The sequence below is a fragment of the Myotis lucifugus genome, unplaced genomic scaffold, assembly GCF_000147115.1.
Source record: "Myotis lucifugus unplaced genomic scaffold, Myoluc2.0 scaffold_47, whole genome shotgun sequence".
NCBI lineage: Eukaryota > Metazoa > Chordata > Mammalia > Chiroptera > Vespertilionidae > Myotis > Myotis lucifugus.
In genome coordinates this window covers 4,908,829-4,931,059 of record NW_005871095.1, presented here as the reverse complement: position 1 = coordinate 4,931,059, position 22,231 = coordinate 4,908,829, and positions in this window count along the sequence as shown.

The window sequence follows — 22,231 nt, the reverse complement described above, 5'->3', positions numbered from 1 at the left end:
GTCTTGTCTTCTGAAAGTTATGTCTTTCCCCTCCCACCAGGCAAGCGCCCACCCAACTCTTTGATACTTTTATAGCAAATGATACTTTTATAGCACTCGTGTTTGGAACCAAAGCAGGCATAGTAAGTTTTCTTTACTCTTGTGGCAAATTACAATCTGAATTCCTTAAGTGACATGTATTTCAAAAGCTACTTATTAATTATGACAGAGAGTGCACAGTTGAAGAAAGATGGGCATGGTACATCTTGTAATCAACATCGCAATGCAAATACTCATTGGTTATGAAACAAAAACCCCAAAGGTGAAACTTAAAGCACAACTACCTGGGCACCTTATTAGGATAATTATATTGTAGAATACATTTATCTCGAACATAGGTAATCATGTAATTATCACCTAAACTGATGCAATTATGATATATAATTATGTGTAGTGAGCATGGATGATAAGCCAGCTATTATTTGCATCAGAGTCAGAAAAATTTTTCTGAAGCTTTTTGAATGAATAAACTGCTTACCTTCACTTGGTCACAGAATAATCTGTTCATATCACCATGAACTATCCTATCTAATAAAGAGGAGATATGCTAATTGACCCTCACCCTGTTACAAAGATGGCAGCACCCACAGCCAATAAGGAGGGAATATGCTAATTGACTGTCCCACCCTCAAAGATGGTGGCACCCAGAGCCAATAAGGAGGGAATATGCTAATTTCTAGCCCGCCTCAAAGATGGCGGCACCCACAGCCAATAAGAAAGGAATATGCTAATTGAATGCCCACACCCTCAAAAAATGGTGGTGCCCACAGCCACAAGATGTCTGGCAGGGGAGAGCAGTTAAGGGTGACCAGAATGGCAGGGGAGGGCAGTTAGGGGTGACCGGGTCAGCAAGGGAGGGTATTGGACGTGATCAGACAAGCAGGGGAGGGCAGTTGGGGGCAATTGGGCTGGCAGGGGAGCAGTTAGGCATCGATCAGGCTGGCCAGGGAGTGGTTAGGGGTAATCAGGCAGGCAGGCAGGCGAGCGGTTGAGAGCCAGCAGTCCAGGATTGTGAGAGGGATGTCGGACTGCCGGTTTACGCCCGATCCTGGAATCAGCCTAAGCCGGAAGTCAGATATCCCCGAGGGGTCCCAGGTTGGAGAGGGTTCAGACTTGGCTGAGGGACATCCCCCCTAGTGCACGAATTTCGTGCACTGGGACTCTAGTCTATTAATAAGTGTAACTTCTGCCTTCTTGGGAATGAGAGGTCTATGATGAAAGCATAGAGCTGGGCATTTATGGATGCCTCCTCATGTCTCCCTCTTAGTGAAGTTGGGTGCATTTGACAAGTGGGGGCTCCCCTGCAGGAAGCCTGCTTGCTGATTTTCACCCAGAATGCCTCCTTGACTTGCTGAATATTTCCTGAAAATCATTTAACTCAGTGCCTGAGGATGGAAAATGGTCTTTATTCTCTAGATTATATTTGGTGTACATTATTATCCTGTTCTAGGCTCATTCTCATCTCTACAAACACATCATTGTTAACTTTGTTCATTCACTTCCCTACTCAATCTTTCATGATGAAACCGCCAGCTCCACTTCTGAGAACACTGACACATAGAGAATCATGTCATCAGCTTATGGGAAAGGAAGGCAGGGACCTGTGCAAACATCCAGGCTGGAACTTCAGGTCACAGGTGGTTGAAAGAAACAACTAAGAGCTATTCTGTGCCATCTCAGTGGGTGACTCATAGTCTAGGAGCCTGGAAGTTGAGGGACAATTCTGGAAAACTATAACAAAACATATGCTCCTGTTTAAAATATAGTGTCTCCTAGATTTTAAAAATATGGTCATGGTCACTATGCCCAGAGAACAGTATGAAGGGATCCAGATCAAAAGGGCCAATATTGGCTTTTATTTGCAAATTGTTGAAGTGATTGTAGTGGGGAATTAGCTTATTCAATTGGCCTTGGGATTTGGATTAATTAAGGTACCCTAGTGGGGAAAACTAACAGGTAAGCTTTCTGCTAACCTACACATATGCAATCATAAATATATATAAAATATGGCTTAATCCTTAAAACAAGACAGTAAGGATTTTTATTATTTCCCTTACAGATACTAGTAGACAAATGGAAGATTGTATCATTAGCCCAGGATAACCTAGCTAATACCCAGGGCAGCTAGGAGGTAAATGCAGGTCAAACTCTGAATGTGATGCTCTTGACCACCATGCTTCACATGGAGCAGAAGAGAGCTTTGAGAATGGCAGCTATCTGAGAAGGAGAGAGAATGCTCTTGAAAGTAGGCGTGCCATGTAGTACAGTTATAAAACTTGAGTTTTGGCCCTAACCGGTTTGGCTCAGTGGATAGAACGTCAGCCTGTGGACTGAAGGGTCCCAGGTTCAATTCTGGTCAAGGGCATGTACCTTGGTTGCGGACACAACCCCAGTGGGGAGTGTGCAGGAGGCAGCTGATCAATGTTTCTCTCTCATTGATGTTTATAACTCTCTATCCCTCTCCCTTCCTGTGAAAAATCAATAAAATATATTTAAATAAAAACAAAACAAACAAAAGCAAAAACAATACAAAAAAAAAACCCCAAAAAACAAACAAACTTGAGTTTTGGTCCTTTAAATCAACTGCCTTTTTGAAATGCATACTCTTATTATTCTCTACTTTATAGATAAGAAAACTCAGAAAAGTAAATTGATGGATCAAAGTAATTGTGGGAAAGCTTTGTGCACTTTCCAATCTGGAAACACTATACACAAATTAATTAATCCTATATAATAAAGAGGTAATATGCAAATTGACCATCACTCCAACACACACAATATGGCCACCCCCATGTGGACACAAGATGGCCGCCACAAGAGGCCGGCAGGGGAGGGCAGTTGTGGGCGATCAGGCCAGCAGGGGAGGGCAGTTTGGAGGGACCAGGCTTGCAGGGGAAGGCAGTTGGGGGCAACCAAGCCTGCAAGGGAGGACAACTGGGGGGGGACCAGGCCTGTAGGGGAAGGCAGTTAGGGGCAACCAGGCTGGCAGGGGAGTGGTTAGGGGGTGATCAGGCTGGCAGGCAGAAGCGGTTAGGGGCAATCAGGCAGGCAGGCAGGTGAGAGGTTGGGATCAAGCAGTCCTGGATTGTGAGAGGGATGTCTGATTGCTCATTTAGGCCTGATCCCAGATTGGAGAGGGTGAAGGCTAGGCTGAGGGACACACACCCCATGCACGAATTTTGTGCACCGGGCCTCTAGTATTAAATAAGAGTAAATCCTCAGTTTCTCACTTGCAGTGGACACTTTTTAAGTGTTCAATAGCCACATAAAGCTAGAGGCTACTGATCTAAACTGTTTCTATCATCACAGAAAATTCTTCTGGATGGTGATATTAGGTGATTACCAAGTCCATCTTCTCCTTTCTCTGGGCACACAGCTGTCTTCCCAGAACCTCACACAGTCATATAGGCAGTACAGTTGAGTTCCAGCCCCTGGGAGGTAGGCAGAATTAATAGATACCACTTACAAGTCTGGACCATGTGAACTCCCAGGAGGGATGCTACCTGTGTTTTCTGCTCTGTTCAGAAGCTGTAATTGAGCTTGGTGAGCTGATGCCCACAAGTTGAAGATGGTGAAGACAAAAATGGATGGAGCCTGGGTACCTGAATCACTGACTGGAGGGAAGCCGCCTGTCAATTATTACCTCTTTCTTGGACATTATGTGAATAAGATGTAGATTTCAATTGTGTGGATCTGCTGTGGTTTCAGAGTTTGTCATTGCAGCCACCAGTCAATAGTCTTTGAAGTTGACTTGAACTTAAGAGGATATAGATGCAGAAGTTTGCTTTTAGCCCCCTCATGGAAATCAACAAAATAGAACAAGCAGCATAGATATAAGTCAGACCAAGAGAAGATTGCAATTAGTAAACTACTCCACAATCAAAGAATTTTCTTTCTCTTCAGGATTAGAAAACTTATGAATACTACTACTACTACTACTACTAATAATAATAAAAATTGCCCACTTTTTAAGTTCCATGTACTGGGAAACTGCATTATTGCATTTAGTTCCCGTGACAACCCCATATGCTAAGTACCATTTTAGCTTCATTTTACAGATGGGCAAGCAGATATTCATCAAGGTTAAGTAATTTACCCATGATAATGAACTCCTGTAGAGTGGGGAAGAGCCATTATTAAGATAAAGAGCCAACACAGAGAATTTGAGGGACATTTTGACAATGGCTGTTACCACAAGGACCCATAAAGAGGTGCATGTAAGTAAAATAGGTCAGAACAGATCTCTGAGGAAGCAGGATTCACTGGCAACCTGTGGCTCAATAAAGATCTATTGAACTTGTAGTCTCTAATGAGAAAAGAGCCTTGTTCTTTTATGATCATGTGTGTGTGTGTGTGTGTGTGTGTGTGTTTACACATGTGTACAGTGATACATTTATTGGGTAAACCTATATAAAATCTACTTGTAGTACTGCTTTTATTCTTTTTAACTAATTTATTTTCTAAAGCTCTCATTAAAAAAAATTACTCCTTCCTGTATTGAAAGCCATGCATTCCCAAACTAAACCTTTGAAAAATATTAGATTACTAGTGGCCTGGTGCACGAAATTCATGCACATTAAAAGGGGATTAATTAGAGGAAATATTTTAATATTGCTATTTGCCCTTCCTCTATAATAGAAGTGTCAGAGATGAAAGAAAATTAGTAAAATGTATATGAAAATCTTCCTCCTGTCAGAGTCTGGAGTGCACCACGGGACCCAGAGTCAAGTCCCCACCCACCCATGTGCTCCTCAAAATCTCACGAGACCCACACCTGGCCGCCCTCCCCCCCCGCTCATTGGGCTAGATCCAGACCCAGCCGGTCCCATTCTTGTCAAACCCTGCCAGGCAGGGGGCACAGCCTGAGGTCCCCCAGCTTGAGCTGGGGCAGGGGGGTGCACCTTGAGGTCCCCTGTCAAGCCCCACCAGGTGGGAGACAAGGCCTGAGATCCCCTGTCAAGCCCCACTGGGCGGGGGGCATGGCCTGAGGTCCCCCATCAAGCCCTGCCTGGTGGGGGGTGTGGCCTGAGGTTCCCCACGCTGGCACCAGGGTGGGGGGTGCGGCTTGAGGTCCCCTGTCAAGCCCCATGGGGCCGGGGGTGGGTTCGCAGCCTCAGTTCCCTGCTGATTGCTCATTAAGGCTTGTTACGGGAATGCCTCCATTGTGGGTGCAGCCATCTTGTGTTATGGAAACCCCCGCCTCTGCTGTGGCCACCGCCATCTTTGTGGTGGAGTGACAGTCAATTTTTATATTCACTCTTTATTATATAGGATATTGTTAAAGTCTGCTTCACAATTGTCATCTTGCTAGAAATAGGTACTAAAATACCAACTGAAGAAGAGACTTTCTTGCTGTGGATATTTCAAAAGCAAGCATATGATTATTGCTCTGGGTGGGAGCCTTAATCTGCATGCTGGGAATTGGTGAAGCTAAGCAAAATGGCCCTTGTCTTCCTGGTGCTCACAGATCAGTGGGCACACACAGTCTATATCGATCACATAGTGACACAGGGAACAGATGCCCCGACGGCACTCACATAAGTCAAATACTTGTCTCAGGAGATCAATGTGTTGCTGTTTTAATAACATGATGGATATTTTAGGGATGAAAGGAAGCAGAAATATATTGTTTAATCATCGTTTTGTATACATGGAGTAAGACCTGCAGACCAGTTAAGTTCATTTTATCCTGCAGACAAAAATCGTGAATGAAAGCTGAGGTACACACTCACACACACTCACAAATGCTTACACACATCTCACACACACACATCACCCAACTAATGCTAATACAAAGAAGGTTGGAAACCAATTTCCTCAAGCCCATACATAGATGGGCTATAAATTAGAGAAATAAATAAAATATCATGAATTTATGATCAGAGTCAATTTCTCCATCCAGTCACACTGATAGTTATTTGCAATAATAATTCCTCACACTTATTCAGTGAATGGGAGTGACAGATAAAAACACCAGCAAACTGGAAAAGAGAGTTGCCTAGTGCTTGGCAACTCACAGCTTTCAAAGGCAATAACCAGAGCAGAGTGTGTCCCAGATAGTCAGGAAAAGGCTTTGAATAATGTATGTGGCACTGCTCTGAAAGTTAAAAATAAGTGTGATGCAGGCGGCAGAAGGTGGTACTTAAAATACATTCTCTACTGGGACTGATGAAAGGTAAGAAGGAACCCCTTACTTCACAAGAGTGACAGTCATGTAAAATATAAAAATCTTGCATACCATGAATGCCTGTCTCAGGGGATTATTTAGATCATAATAAAAGGCAGGAGTCACAGCAAATTCAACCCAATCTTATAGATTCTGGAATCTGCAATACAATGTGTGCAATCTGGAACTTACTCTCAGGCTCTCAGAAAATAGTAACTATAAAAAGCAAGCAAGCAGGCAGGCCAGACACCAACAGATAAATAAACCAATGGTAAACAAGAAGTCTGGGAGGAGGAATGGTTGGTGCGGAGAGTTAGGACCTTCTGGAACAGCAACCCACCCAGAAGTTCTACTCTGTTCAAAGGGGAGGAAAGCTCTGATTACATCGCGATATCTCACAGGGCTGCATTTTTCTGTCCTAAAACAGTGAGACTATTTTCCTAAATTAAAAAAAAATTAATTGAATTTTTGGGGTGACATTGGTTAATAAAATTATATAGGTTTTAGGTGTACAACTCTATAATACATCATCTTTATATTGTATTGTGTGTTCACCACCCAAAGTCAAGTATCCTTTCATTGCCATTTATCCCTCCTTTACCTTCTTCTACCTCCCCAACCCCTTTCCCTCTGGCAATCACCATACTATTGTCTATGAGTTTGTGTTTTCTTAATTCTTTCACCCTTTTCACCCAGCTCTGCAATCCCCCTTCCCTCTGACAGCTGTCAGTCTGTTGTCTGTATCTATGAGTTTGTTTCTATGTTGTTTGTTTATTTTGTTCATTAGATGCCACATAGAAGTGAAATAATATGGCTCTTGTCCTTTTCCATCTGTCTTATTTCACCTAGCATGATCCTCTGAAGACCCATCCAAACAATAACATCCTTCCATCCTCCATCCTGCCTCTCCACAGTCAGTCTTTTAATTTTTACTTTTTTTTTTAGAAAATAAAGTTTGTTGGGATCTTGAACATTTTGGATAAAACTAACAAAAATATGAAATATACATTCAGGTTGTAGTGATATGAGAAGCAACATCATCAATAGCTCTCAACATCAAAGGTAAATTCTAGTATATTCTTAAATTTTCATTTTTTACTGTACATTTCATTTCCTTTTTGTTAAATTTTCATTTACATTTTATGTCCTTTTTGTTTTTAGTGTTTATTTATAGATTAAACAGTACTTTAGACATGTACTGTATATAAGAAAAGTTAAAACAGAATCATATGGTTGTCTGGAATGGATTAATTCAATTTGCATTATTTCTATTGGGAAAAATGATTTTGTTTTTGAAGAAATCACTTCTTGAGCAGCCGTGCAGAAAGAATTAAGTTTGAGAACTGAGGTTCCATTGTATTGCATCATTTTTTATGGCTGAGTAGTATTCCATTGTATATATGTACCACATCTTCTTGATCCTAATTAAAGGATAATTAGGTTGTTTTCATGTCTGGGCTATTGTGAAACATGCTGCAATGAACATGTATCTTTACAAATAAGTGTTGCTAAATGTTTTGGGTAGATATCCAGAAGAGGGATTGCAGAGTCATATGGAAGCTCTATTCATAATTTTTTGAGTTACCTCCATACTGTTTTCCATAGTGGCTGCACCATTTTACAATCCCACCAGCAATGAATGAGGGTTCCCTTGACTTTTAGTTATTTTTTTATTTTAAAATTTAAACAGCCACATAGAGCTGGTGGCCACTATATTGGACAGCTTAGATACAGAATAACCTATTTTTAATATTTTAAACACAAATATCACAATTTTTCACTTAATATTTACCATGAGTCTATGTCATGTCAAGTGGCCCACAAAGCACTTAACCTCCACTATCTCACTGCTGGCACAGCACAGAACTTATTTCATGGGATCCACTTCTCTGCCCAGGGAGAACATTCTTCAAATGAAAGGGTCAAATGCTCTTCAAGTTTCTCCCATGTATTTCTGCCTGTCATGAATGGAGTCTCTAGGACCTCCAGCGACTGCAAGATAAATCATGGTATCCACATGGATTATTTATGCACAAATTGTCAGGAAATAGAAAAAAAACGTTTGGTGAGCTTTCTTAACCTAAATTTTAGAAGCTATTTGTAGTGATCCAAAAATGTGCATATAGGCATTCAGAAACCATAACTATTTATACATGCTAGAATGAGAAAATGCAAAGGCTGTCATATTATAATCCTTCCTCACCCATAATCATTTTTATATTTTATATTCCTATAATGGAATTTATTTTCTTTCTTTCTTTTCTTTTTTCCCTCCCTCCCTTCTTCTGTGTTGGCAAGAGGGCTGGAGATATGTGTGTCATAGTCAAGTGTCATACTGGGTTATGTTTGGGGTGTCAAAATCACGCCTGTGGTCATTGCTTCAAATCTTTAGATGCAATAGAGAATTTATTTTTGTTTTCAGGAAACAATATTGAAAAACAGTCCCCAGAGGCAGAATTTCCTGAAACAAGTGGTTTCAGGTTCCTGTGCTCCAGTGCACTGTGTGTCACTGTTGGAAATGATACATTGAACTTGGAAGGCAAATGTCTGAAGTGGGGATAGGCACAGCACTCTGGGCGCAAAGCGAGCACTACTTCCCCTTTCTTTCCCCACAGCTTCACCTGGTCCTGCCTTGAGGTGCAGAGTCAGAAGTTACTTGGCAAAGAGCACTTTTCATAGTATGTGACACTAGGAAATCGTTACCATCCACAGTGGGCACAGGGGCTGCTTGGAGCATCGCCAGATTGAAACCATCGGGCCCTCTCAGGTGGGCTACCGTAGGGGCTGCTTCCTGAAGCCCCTGTTCCTCTGCTCTGACTTCTGACAGCTCCCCCTGTAGCTTTCTGTCTGCGACTACAGCTGGATTTACAATGATCTGTGGATTTAGCAAACACTGGGTATTTGACAAAACTGTACTTGTAGGTGGGGAAGTGAAATAGAGAAGTGACAGGGAGGACAGTTGAGTGAGTGAGTAGGTCAGGCTCTGAGCAGAACTAGAGTCGGTTCCTGAGTCAGCCTCAGGAGAAGAGGTGGGGCGGGGTTGGGGGTGGGTGGAGAGACCACATGACACTGCCCACAGCTGGCTCAGTCATTGCATTTTCAATGTCTCAAATAAGTGAAATTCCTATAAAGCAAACACTAGCTAAACCAGTAACATTGTCAGAAACAGCAATGACAGAAATGGGGGTCTATAGCATTTAGAAAAAAAATTCACTCAAACTTGTTAGAAATTTTGATAAAGGCATGTCCACTTAAAGATCTGTGTGATATATAAAACAATATAATACATTAAAATCAATGACTTCTCTCAGGTGATAAAATATATATAATTAATTAACAGCTGTACTTTAATTGATCTTTCTATCTATAATTGATATATAAATAAATATACCAGGTATGCCCATGGTTTTATGTGCTCAGTGTCTGGCCCAAAGTGAGCATACAGATAACTGTGAATGAATGAATGCTCCAATTTATGATAATTCTTACTCCAAAACAAATTGACTATCTTAGTCACTGACTTTCATAGACACATCTTTCTTCCTTTGGACTTTGTTTCTTAATTCATAAAAATATTGTTTCTCTAATGTTGAACACCTCCAAGATGTCCGTTGTCACCTATTTTGAGAATAATAAAATCTTAAATCTTAAATAAGATTTAAGACCAATTTGTTTGCTATTTCTAATACCAAATAGAAAGATCAAATAAAGTACAGCTATTAATTGAGTATGTATATTTCATGTTATTTCAGCTTCAAACATTGCACATTTTGGTCTAGATTAAAGAAAGCAATTTATTTTCCATTAGTATTACAGTTAGACTGAAATCTACATTCTTTATGGCATATAATATTTTTATAATATTAACTTTCTTGAAAAAAAAAGAAGCCAATAGGGTATGGTTTAATCCTGGTGCCATTTTCTCTGTGTCCATACACCATGTATTGAATCAAGTCAGTGTTGGTGTGCAGATTTTTGTACTCTTTCTTGTGGGCATTATAAACACTGTATACACACACATACACACACACACACAAACACACACTAATACACACATGCATGCACATGCAAAGCCTTACTGTATTTCAAGCAGAATGTAGTCTGCTTGAATGTAGTCTCTAATGAGGAAGCAGAGGGAGTGCATGTGTGTGTGTGTGTGTGTGTGTGTGTGTATCTGTGTGTGTAAAACTAGAGAGTAGAAATAAATGAAATAAGACAGAGTATTTGGACTTCTATAATATGCATTTTCAAAATTCAAAGTAAGTAAAATTATCCAGGATAAGCTTCCTGCAGAAGTGGAACTCAATGCATGTTTTAAAGAAATCATGGATTATATATGGCTTTATGGCAAATGAAAAGAAAAAAATACTTAATGCATAAGGTTTTGTCACTTTTTAGGAGGTGATTAGTTAGTCTGAGTGACAGTTTAGATGAATCTTCATTCACCAGCTGGGCACAGAAAAGGAAGAGGTCCTAGACTTGGAATCAAATGAAACAGGGAATTAGCCAGTAACCTTCCAATTAGGCAGCTGGGGTAGTGCATAGCCCCTGCTCACCTGGACTTTCTCATTCGCTACTTGGCAAACCTCAAAGGGCTCACTCTGATGAACCTGCAGATATGTTTTCCTTGGAGAATGGTAAAGAATTTTGAGTTAATGGCTAAACATGGAGAAATCCAAATTTGTTCTCTTTTGAGGAGATGGCAGACGGGAACTTGGGGAGCATTGTAATAGGTTTGGCTTTATACCTGAGAGACCCCTACACTTATCACAAATCAGCCTGACAGTGATGCCTACCTTTTCCTATGGCCACCAGACCCTGCAGCTGAGATGGCTGCCCTGTGGAACAGGCCCGGCTCCTCCAGATCCCACCAACTGGTGCCTACACTGAAATCTATGTGAGTTACTTTCATCCCTTAAGCCGCTGTGTTCATTTTTGTCATTTTAAAATTACTTCCCTGAATGTCTGTCTATCCAAGCTGGTAAAATGACATACAGATGGACAGACACTTGCTTTTTCTTGTACTGACTTATATTGCGTGGTGGTACTCTTAGGGCATTTGAGTTTGGGATAAGTATATAGCCTCTCTCAGGTGAAAAGACAACTCTATTTTAATGCTCCCAACATTTCCATCTGCTGCCTCCTGGCCTTCACCTTGGTTCGCTGGGCTGTAAACACATAGGTCTCCAGGCTCTATGCGCTCTTCAGGCCCTCCCCAGATGCCCTGCCTTCAGGGCACTAGCGCCAATAACACCATGTGGCAGGAAGCATGACCTTTCTCCCTCCCTTGGGTCACAAACTGTTTATCGTCTTGAACTTTGTTTTGTTGTCCACACCCTGCCTGCTTCCAGAGTAAATGTGGTGGTTTTGTTTCACCCCACTCTCAGCAAGAGTTACCTCTCAGAGCTTTGGGGCTCCATGGCATTATCAATAAATAACCTAGGATGTTTTGTTCAGTTTTTTTTGTTCATTTTCTTAAAAAAAATCTAGTATATCAGTCTTGCTCAGCAGCCTTGAAAGCCACAGCCTCTTGAATAGTACTCAGTTATAGGATTGGGACAAAACATAGACTTTGGGGGAAATCCATGGTGTAGAAGCCCAAAGCCCACTGACTGAGATTCTTTGTGATAGGGCTGGACCTTGATTGTTTCTTTAACACCTTAGTAGACACAGGGAGCAGAAATTATTCATAAGACTATCTGATGGAATGAGCCTAACCTCATGGGCAATGACTGGGCTACAGGGAAGGCCAATAATGGCCATTGGTGACCAGAGGGGCCATGGGAGGAGTGGGTGGCTGCCTTTGTGAATCTGCACTGTGGAAGGGGCTGCCCAACTGCAGGCGCATCTGACAGTTGCCCCCACCAGCCTGGGGTTCCTTCAGCTCTGCCCACCCCACGTCCGATAACTGCAGGGAGTGAGAGCCACATGATAATATTTTAGAGATTAGTCACAAGTCTCTTGATTGAAGCGATGTTTTCTGTTGCAATCTCAAGACACAAATGAAGTGGTACACTAATAAATAGAGTCATAAGGCAGTCATGTTTACTTGGTTAATGTCCAAGAATAGTTGGAAAGAAATCTGAAGAGAAAATATAAAACAGTATTCCCTTTTCATATTTGAGGTTATTCATTTTATTGAAATATGGATCAGACAGTGATTTCAGAATTGTGAAGATACGGTCAAAACACCTGGTGGTCTGACTGTCATATAACGTAGTGATGCGGTAAGAAATGAGGTGACAAAGTAATGTTTAAAGCTGCTATTATGTTGTTATTTTCCAATAGGCTAATTCAGTGATAGAAATCAAATAAAGTTTCATTTATTTTTTAGCAATACAAAGTACTTTTACATTTTATGTATGTTTATTGAGGGGAAATGTGTATACGTGAGTAGTTCTCAATCAAGCAGGGGAGATTTTGCTCCCCAGGAGATGTGTGGAAATGTCTAAGCACGTTTTTGGATGTCAAAACTGGGAGAGCAACACTATTGGCATCTAGTGGGTAGAGGCCAAGGGTGCTGCTAACATCCTACAGTGTATATAGGACAGTCCCCTCAGCAAAGAACCCAAATGATGTCAGAGTGTGGAGGCTGGAAAACCCTGAGATGTGTATTTATGTGTGGTATATGTGCGTGTGGTGTATGTGTGTGTGGTGTATGTGTGTGTGGTGTATGTATGTATGGTGTATATATGTGTGTGTGGTATATTGTGTGTGTGTGTGTGTGTGTGTGTGTGAGGGGGAGAGAGAGAGAGAGAGAGAGAGAGAGAGAGAGAGAGAGAGAGATTGCATGGGTGTATATACAGGGTGCTCCAAAAAATGTATACATACATAGTATACATTATTAATTCCAATGGGTTAAATCTGAAATGATAGAAACATCAATTGAACTATCAGCTATTAAAGTGTGTATACATTTTTGGGACACCTTATATATATGTGTATATCTGCCTATGCACAGATATAATTGTTTATACACAAGTATACATATATCTAATTTATGCATATATAAATATATATGTATATATTCAACATATGGATATATATTTATAAATATATGTGTGGGGGAAAACTTGGTAGCTCAATTCAATTGTCTGAATCCACATGCAAGTGCTAAATTTTTTTCTGCACAACCAAAACATCCTAATGTTCCAAAAAAAGCAGGAATGAAGAAATACAAATTTATTTTTAGTTAAAGAAAGACTCAGAAAATGGTCCTAAAAAAGTAGAGAAGAGACCAGCTGAGTGTCTGATTTCCCCTCTGGCTGCCTGGGAGCTCTCACCTACCATAAGAGCCTCAGGTGCTGCACCTTCAAAAGGAGGGAAATAAGGAACATCAATGAAAAAATAATATATATGTGGATGTCACTTTCTAAACCCAGACGTGCTTTTTATTTTTTTTAATATATATGCTATTAACTTCTTACAGAGAGGAAGGGAGAGGGTTAGAGAGTTAGAAACATTGATGAGAGAGAAACATTGATCAGCTGCCTCCTGCACACCCCCTCCTGGGGATGTGCCCGCAACTAAGGTACATGCCCTTGACCGGAATCGAACCTGGGACCCTTCAGTCCACAGGCTGACGCTCTATCCACTGAGCCAAACCAGCCAGGGCTAGATGTGCTTTTTAATAGAATATTAGGATAGTAGAGAACAAGGAATGTTCAAGAAAAGCATTTAATAGGGAATGATAAGCACAATAATCTAACCAAAGAGTAAAATTATCTCAGCTGGGTTCCTCCCCACCCTTTACCCTCTGAGGTGTTTTCAAAATAAACTTTGCTGGAAGATTTCTGAATGTCCTTTTCCTTTTTCCGCAACAGTTTTAGGAAAATGCATTTATTTCTAGCAAAAAACCTTTTAACGCCTTGCCTTTACTAGTGTGTTTAACTTCTGGTTTCATAGGAACCACTTAAAAACAAAAGCCTGCCTTTACCGCTGCGTTTGACTTCTGGTTCCATTTAGTTTCACTTCAGCTCAGTGCCCGAGCAGCTTCTGTTAGGCTTCCTTCTGACTGGTGTCCGTTCATGTATTCCAAAGTAAACAGGGTGATTTCAGAATGAGTTGGTGATTGAAATAATGTGGTAAGGAAACTCGACAATTATATTTAAAATGGCTAGTTCTTCCCCTTTGTGAGCAAATAAAATGTATTTTCAATAGTGTCATACAAAATCCACCTCCACTCCATACACACACTTTTTATTATTAAGAGTATTACAGATACCCCCCCCATTTTACCCCTTTAACCCCTTCCATTTGGCTCCCACCCCACCTCACCCAGGCCTTCACTGCACTATTGTGTGTGTCCATGGGCTATGTATATATGCATATAAGTTCTTTGGTTACACATTTTAAAGATACAATTGGAAATTGCATTCTAACATAATAAAGACTTTCTCAATAAAATCACTTGATTTTACATGTGGGGTTGTATGCCATCTCTCAAACACTGTGGTTGTCTGAATACCTCTTAACACCAGGGCCTAAGCCAGGAGAGGTGGCTGGAGAACAGGAGCTCAGAGGGGACATCTGAGGGACCAGTGAAATTACAGAACCATCAAATGGAGGAGAAGACTGATGGACACAATAACCAAGAGTGAAGCCAAAAATAGAGACCCTGGGGCCAGTATTAGAGGTAGAGTGGCTTTGGGGGAGATGAACTGAGAAGAGGTGGCTGTCAGCATGGAAGATGCCAAGAGACCAGAACAGGGTACAGTGTTTGGCTGGACTATTGAGGGCCAAATCTGAGCACTGAGCTACAATATCCATCTGCCAGTCTTTCCTGGACACTGAATTATACTAAATTCAATTCTTTAATGTTCTGTGGGTGAAGAAAGAGCAGGGAAAGGAATGAAAAGATGCTTTTTCAAATCGTGGACCACCAGAGACAAGCACACAGATATGAGATGAACCCAAACTGGTTGATCATTTATTTAAGCAGTAATCCCTGTATATTTTTTAATATTTAAATTCTAGCTAAAGGTTCATCTATATATATAAAAGCCTAATATGCAAAATGTCCCCTCGGGAGTTCAACCAACCGGGAGTTCGATCACTTGCTATCATGTGCGCTGACCACCAGGGGGTGGCCCAGAATGAAGGAAGGCCCCGGCCGGCAGCTGGCAGCCACTGGGGACCCTACCTGTGCACAAATTTTGTGCACTGGGCCTCTAGTAGTTAATCATCATGTAATTATAAAAAGTCCTCTGAAATGGGATAACCTTTACTTGAGAAGATTAAACAGAATTTGTTGTTGTTTTCTTAAACAAAATGATTTGGGTTCCTTTGTACAAGTTGCAGGACTTTCCATGGAGGATGGAATGTGGATTGGTCTGGACCACATTCACTGCTGTAGCTGGAGGACCACCTGCTTTGAGAGCATCTTTAACCTTTGGACAGACGCTTGCCAAGGTGGTTTTATTGATGAGATGGAGATTCTGGAAAGATTTGACTCTACCTTATAATGTTGCTTCATCACTGATGCCTCAAAATCCATAGCTGGAAATAATCCAGCAAACAGCTAGGCAAGAGTGTATGCTGAAATCTTGAAGGAACATTCTACCTCTGCTTTTTTCTTAGCAACTGCCAGGACTAGAAAGGACTCTTATCCATAGTAGATGTGGGGGAACTGTGACTTGGGGCTGCAAGGGTTTTGTCCCCATGACACCTTACACTACTGTTTTGTTTTTGTTTTTTAATTAAGACTTTATATTTTAGAGTAGTTTTACGTTCATAGATAAATGGAGGGGAAGGTACAGATATTTCCCTATATCCCTGTCCTTATATATGAACAGCCCCTCTGTTATCAATAGTCCCCTCCGGAGTATGACATTTGTTATAATCCATGAACCTACATTGACCATCATCACCCAAAGTCCATAGTTTACCTTAGGGTTCACTCTTGGTGTTGTACATTCTATGAGTTTGGACAAATGTATAATGATGTTTATTCATCATTATAGTACCACGGATCTATAAACCTCTGTGCTCCACCTAGCCATTCTTCCTTCCTTCCTAATCCCTGGCAACCACTGATCTTTTACTGTCTTCATAGGTTTGCCTTTTCCAGAATGTGTTATTATTGGAATCATACAGTATGAAGCCTTTACTGATTGACTTCTTTCACTTAGTAATATGCACTTAAGTTTTCTCCATGTCTTATCATGGCTTGACCGCTCATTTCTTTTTAGAAGTGAATAATATTCTGTTGTTTGGGTGAACAACAGTTTATGTATGTATTCACTACTGAAGGGCATCTTGATTGATTTGAGGTTTTGACAATTATGATAAAATCCTGTTTTCATGACCAAATCAGGCAGGACCTATTGAGCTTTTCTAGTAAAATGGCTCTACTGACAAAAGTGGGGAGATTTTTACTGACAGAAATATTAGGGAGGCCACGAAGTAGTTTATGGCTGTCTGTCATAAGCGATAATTTCTGAGAGTCTTTTATTTCATCCTAACATTTCTGGCAAACTTGCATCCTAATCTATTTTTATTAAAAACAATAATTATACTTTATATTATTAAAAATTAAATCTCTCCCAAAGCTGCAAGTGAATTCAATTCTCAGAGGGGAAAAGGATATTTCTTTCTTCCCCAAGGTTTTTCAGATAGAATCCTCTTACACCGTCATTCCAGAATGATCATGATTACATCAAAGCATGAAAGCATACAGATGCCAAGTGAATACATATATACTATCTCCAACAAACATAAGTAAGAAAAAAGGGCTCTGAATTTCTTATGTGTTCCTTCTAAAAGGAAAGCTTCAGAACACAAATTTTATTATGAATTTTACTCAATCTAAGTTGAATAGACATTTTTCTTCTGAATGAGTACTTTGGCAACCAATGAGTCAGCATTTTACATTGTCATTCTGAATCCCACTGTAAGTAAGTAGCATTCACTGTACTAATCCAAACTCAAAATCCATTTTAGAGAGTGAGTTCTACAGGGGCTCATGATCAGCCTCACTTCCCCTGCTTCCCAGTTAGATCATAATTACATTAGGGATAATTACTTCGGTTTCTCTTATTATTTCACAGAATACCTTAGAATCTTAGAAACACAATGTTATCATGGAATTGAGAGCTAATCACCTTTAATATCCTTATTCAGAGGAAGCAAGAGAAACCAGAGAATTTAAGTGACCTGTCCAAGATAAGATTACACAGAGAAATATTAACACCACATAAATTAATCATACTATTAAATAATTAATAGTCAATCTGGTACTAATATCTCGAGTGTCAAATTATTCACATATGCCTATTTTTTAAAATTCTCACCAGAGAAAATGCTTTTGTTGATTTTTAGAAAGAGAGAGAGAGAGAGGAAGAGAGAGAGAGAGAGAGAGAGACCAATTGGTTGCCTCTTTTATGTGCCCTGACCAGGGATCTAGCCCCCAACCTAGGTATGTGTCCTGACTATAATTGGACCTGAAACCTTTTGGTGTATGGAATGATGCCCCAACCAACTGAGCCTCTTGGGCCCACTTATGCCTATATTTTGGGAAAGAATGCCAGCTTCTTTTTTATTTCTCTGGCATCCTATGTTCTTGGGCATGTGCCTTCCAATACTTCCTCAGACTGTTAATTGTACACTTATTTTGTTCTAACCCTCGTTCCACCACCATTGAGTGTAGGCTCATATAAAACAGTGTCTATGTTTCCCTTCATTTCCTGAGGCCCCTGCCTTAACCCTAATAGGCACTCAGGAAATAGATGTTGAATGAACATGGAAGGACCGTGTTCTTAAAACCAGCTCTGTCCAGAATTCAGTCATGCACTTCTTTATCTTCTTTCTTTAAATTAGAACCATCTACTTGGCTGATTACATATCCATCACCTGTGCTGGCATTCTGTAAGTACAGTCCCTTCACAGGCACAAGTATAGTCTGAATTTACAGGCCTTGGGAAATATCAGTTCTAGGTCACAGTCCCCATTCCCAGGCAGCCACATCAGCCATTTCAGGCATTGGGCATTCTTTTGGTCACATCGGGTAACTCCGGTGGCCCCTCCCACTGTCCAAGGCCACCTTTCTATCAAAGGTTAAAGGTTGCAAAGCCCAGAGGAGCTGTATTTCTCCTTTCTCCTACTTGACAAGGGTATGTGAAGTTGCCAACCACTCTTCCCTTGGGAGCAGGGTTGGAGGGCAGGAATTCAGGCTGCTAACTTTCAAGAACTACTATGTGAAAGCCTCAAGATAAACATGATAAAGAGAAGACAGAATTCGGGAATCAGGGGGAGAAGCCAAATGCCTCAGACTCAGGGAGAGAAACACAATAGTTAGATCACAAGGCAGGAGGCTCACTCTATCTCTGGTGGCTTGCAGCCCCTGATCTGGGCTGGCCCAGGGTCTCTTGAGACAGGGGGCCACAGACAGGAAATTGCACTTCCTAGCAGAAACACTGGTCTGAGACTTCATTTCAAAGGCAGTCCACATTCTGTTTTTTCTCAGTCAGGGCCTCCCACGAACCCAAGAAATAGAATAATTTTTTGCAAATATGTCAGTCACTTGGATGGAATTTTAACAGCTGGTTAGGAAGTTGAATGAAGAGGGCAAGTCTAGTTGATATTTTTAGTCCTGTCTTCCTCTGAGATCCCGTTGGCTTGCCCAGAGTTCCACTGAGCCCTTCTCCTCAGCCTGCTCATCTTGAGTACAAAGGTTGAGAGAAGCACCTTTTTACATGGTTGGCCCTAGTGCTCAAATAAGCTCAGTAACAAGGGTAAGTGTTTCTGGACACGTCTATAGGAAAAATAAGGAATTTGAATTATAAGCTTAAATGCTTTAGGTAAGATTATCTGACCCTTTTGGCAGAGAAAAGGCTCATTGGAATGTTTTTTTTTTTAATAGGCAAAACCCTTTTATAGGAGCAAAATACAGAGGTGGGGGAGGGGCGGTATTGCCCTGGGGTTTGTCCTTTGCAGGAAATAGGCTGGACAGTAAACAGAGACAGATGTTCAAGGCATGTGCAGCTTTAGATCTTCCCACTGAGTCAGTTTAGGCTTATCATTTCAACCTTTTACTTTATCTTATTCGTTTTACTCCGACATGTAGGCAAACACAAGTTGGTACAGTTTACTAGTAGACCTTGGTTACTGAATATACATGAGTTTTCTGAGTGTTGAACTTTTCATAGTTATTAGGAGTTGATTCAGTAATCACCGCTGTAAGCCAATGCAGTGATCTTTCTGGGTAGACTGGCTGAGAGGCGTCTGTGTATTGAGGTAGGAAAAGCAGAGATGTGGGACCTTATGGAAAAGAGGTCCAGCTCGTGATGGTTTTAATAAGTTCAACCCAATTTGAAACCCTAAGTGAAGCTTGCTTTTGGGATGGTCAACAGCCTCTGGGAGGCTGCAAGGCTAGTCAGACACAGGGAGCCCAGTGGCTGGATAGGATAGCGTGTGGCAGTGTGTCTCTGAGTGCAGAGAAGGGATGGAAACAACAGGAGGATCCACCAATACCCCTGGCTGGAGACCAATGGCTTCCTAGGGATGGCCAGGCACCCATGGGCTTTTGTGAAGTGATGAACATGTAATGTGTGTCATAATAGTGGGAGATTGTTTTACCAGGTGTGCTGCACACAAAGGAATGGTGATTGTGATAGGAGTCTAGCAGCTCATTGCTGATGACTGTGTGACAAAAAGTGGACCCTTTCATTCCTCATTATCACTGAACATGAAGGTCTCACAATCCGATACCAATTTTCATCCTTGATTCATAATGAACCATAAATCTCTTCATAGCTCTGTCACAGTGAATATGGACAGTGGTGGTGGTTTCAGTGTTTTGCAGCTTGCTTGTTGGATGACCTTGGACAAACTGCACTTTGAAGCTCACAAGGTTCTGATAATGATGGAATTATCTAACGTATATAACAGTGCTCTTCAAACATAAAGTGCTAAGTAAGCATGAGCTAGGTATAATATACTTTCATATTATTACAGTGTCCAATGTCTAATCTATCACTTGCAATAAAGGGAATTAAATATCTATTGAACTGGACACTCAGATGTTGAGTAATTCATATTGTACAATATCTCTATGCATCAAAAATCAGGTCATAATTTAGATGTCGAAGGAGAAGACATTCCCTAGAAAAGTCCCTGTCCTCTGCCCCAACTCCCCATCCACCAAGCCTTGAAGTCACCACCTATTAGAAGTAGCTGTGTCTCAGGAACATGGCAGGGTGAAGACAAAGGAGCTCTTCTTGATGCTGTGTGTGTGGAAGATGATCTTGTGGGGGATGAGTAACTTCCTTCTACACTCTCAGGTTCTGTGGCTGGACCAAGAATTACACTGACATGAGCAGAGTAACAGGTGAAAAACTTACAAATGTATCTAATATTTTAATGTGCACAGAGGACTCTTCCAAAGAAAAATGAACCCAAAGAAGCTGTAGTCCCCAAAGTTTATGTACCTTGTACACAAAGAATGACAGATAGTGGGAATGTGACAAGACAAAGTGGTTCAGGCTGAGGACAGTACGCTGTGGGCAGGGACTAGGAGCTATCTGGGGGACTAGTGGAAGATTAGAGTTGTTTTAGTAGGTGTGTGTGTCCAGGTCCATTCTGGCAGGGGTAGGAATGTTTTGCTTTTCCTGGACCTGGGAGGGCACCTTTCTCCTGGGAAATTGTTAGGCAGAAAGAGGGAGTTCTGAGAGCCCTTTCCAAGTGTGCTGAGTCTCAAGTGCTTGCAGCTCAAAATAATCAATATCCAATTCTGCATATTTTGGGGTGGCAGGTCCTGAGCCCCTTTCAGCTTTAGAAACTCATCCATCAGTACTGACTGTACAAGCAGCCAAGCTGTCAGAACTAAGAACGTCTCACATAACTTGCTGAGGTTGATGAGGACCAGTGAGAGGCCTTTGCCTTGCATGTGAGCCTTATTTGCTGGTCTCTGAGGGTTGAGAGCAGAGTGTCTGGTGTTAGTGAAAAAGGCAGGAATGTAGTTGGTGGAATCTGCCTCCCAGCACATCAGGCTCATGGGATTTATAGCCTCAGAACAGACCTCCAGGCAGATGCTCCTAGGAAAGCCTGCTGCCTATTTGTGGGAAAGTCCAAACTTTAGTTTGCAGGCCTGGGAGGTTTAGATAACCACTTGTTTATGTAAAGTTGTATCCCCACGTCTGTACTCTGTTCTGCACCACAAATATTTCCCAGACAATGCATCTCAGTACCATGGAAATCTTATTTACGTTAGTTTTATTTCTTCATTCCCTAAATGCAGTGGTGTGATAGATAGATTCCTTCTTAAAAGGAAAGTAGGAAAGCTTTGAATTAATTTTTTTCATAACTTTAAATTAAATAGACTTCAATTTGGTAAGAAGCAATGTATTATTCAAAGCCTTAAAGGTATTCATTATATATTCTAGTTACAATATATTCCCATCCTCATTTCAAGAAAATGATATCAGGTACAAGAGATCACATGTCAAACTTTAATCCCAAGAAGTGAGCTGTATGGTTATTTCTTTTATGTCAAGTATTTACCTTTTTACTATGTGCTGTTAAGCCTAAATCATAATCATGGCCAATATAGAAGGGGAGTTAAGAAAAAAATAAGCAATAAACTTTGCAATTTTACCATTTGATTTTATGTATCTACTGGAGGCCTGATGCATGAAATTCATGCAAGAGTAGGCCTTCCTTCCCCCGGCTGCTGGCACTGGCTTCCCTCTGGCCACCTGCAGGGACGTGGGACCCAGGCTGGCTTTCCTCCGGCCCTGGCGTTGTCAGGAAGGAGGTCCGGAAGGATGTCTGGTCTAATTAGCATATTACTCTTTTATTATTATAGACTAGAGGCCAGTGCACGAATTTGTGCATGGATAGGGTCCGCCCAGCTTGCCATGATGAGGGGGGTGTGGGGGGCAGGGCTGGCTGGGGGGAGGGGGTGCGGGCTGTTGTCAAACTCCCAGACAAGGGGACAATTTGTGTATAGCCTTTTATATATAGGATTGGAAATGAATATATATACTTTCTAATTTGAGGGAAAATAACTGATTTAATCCTAGTAAGCAA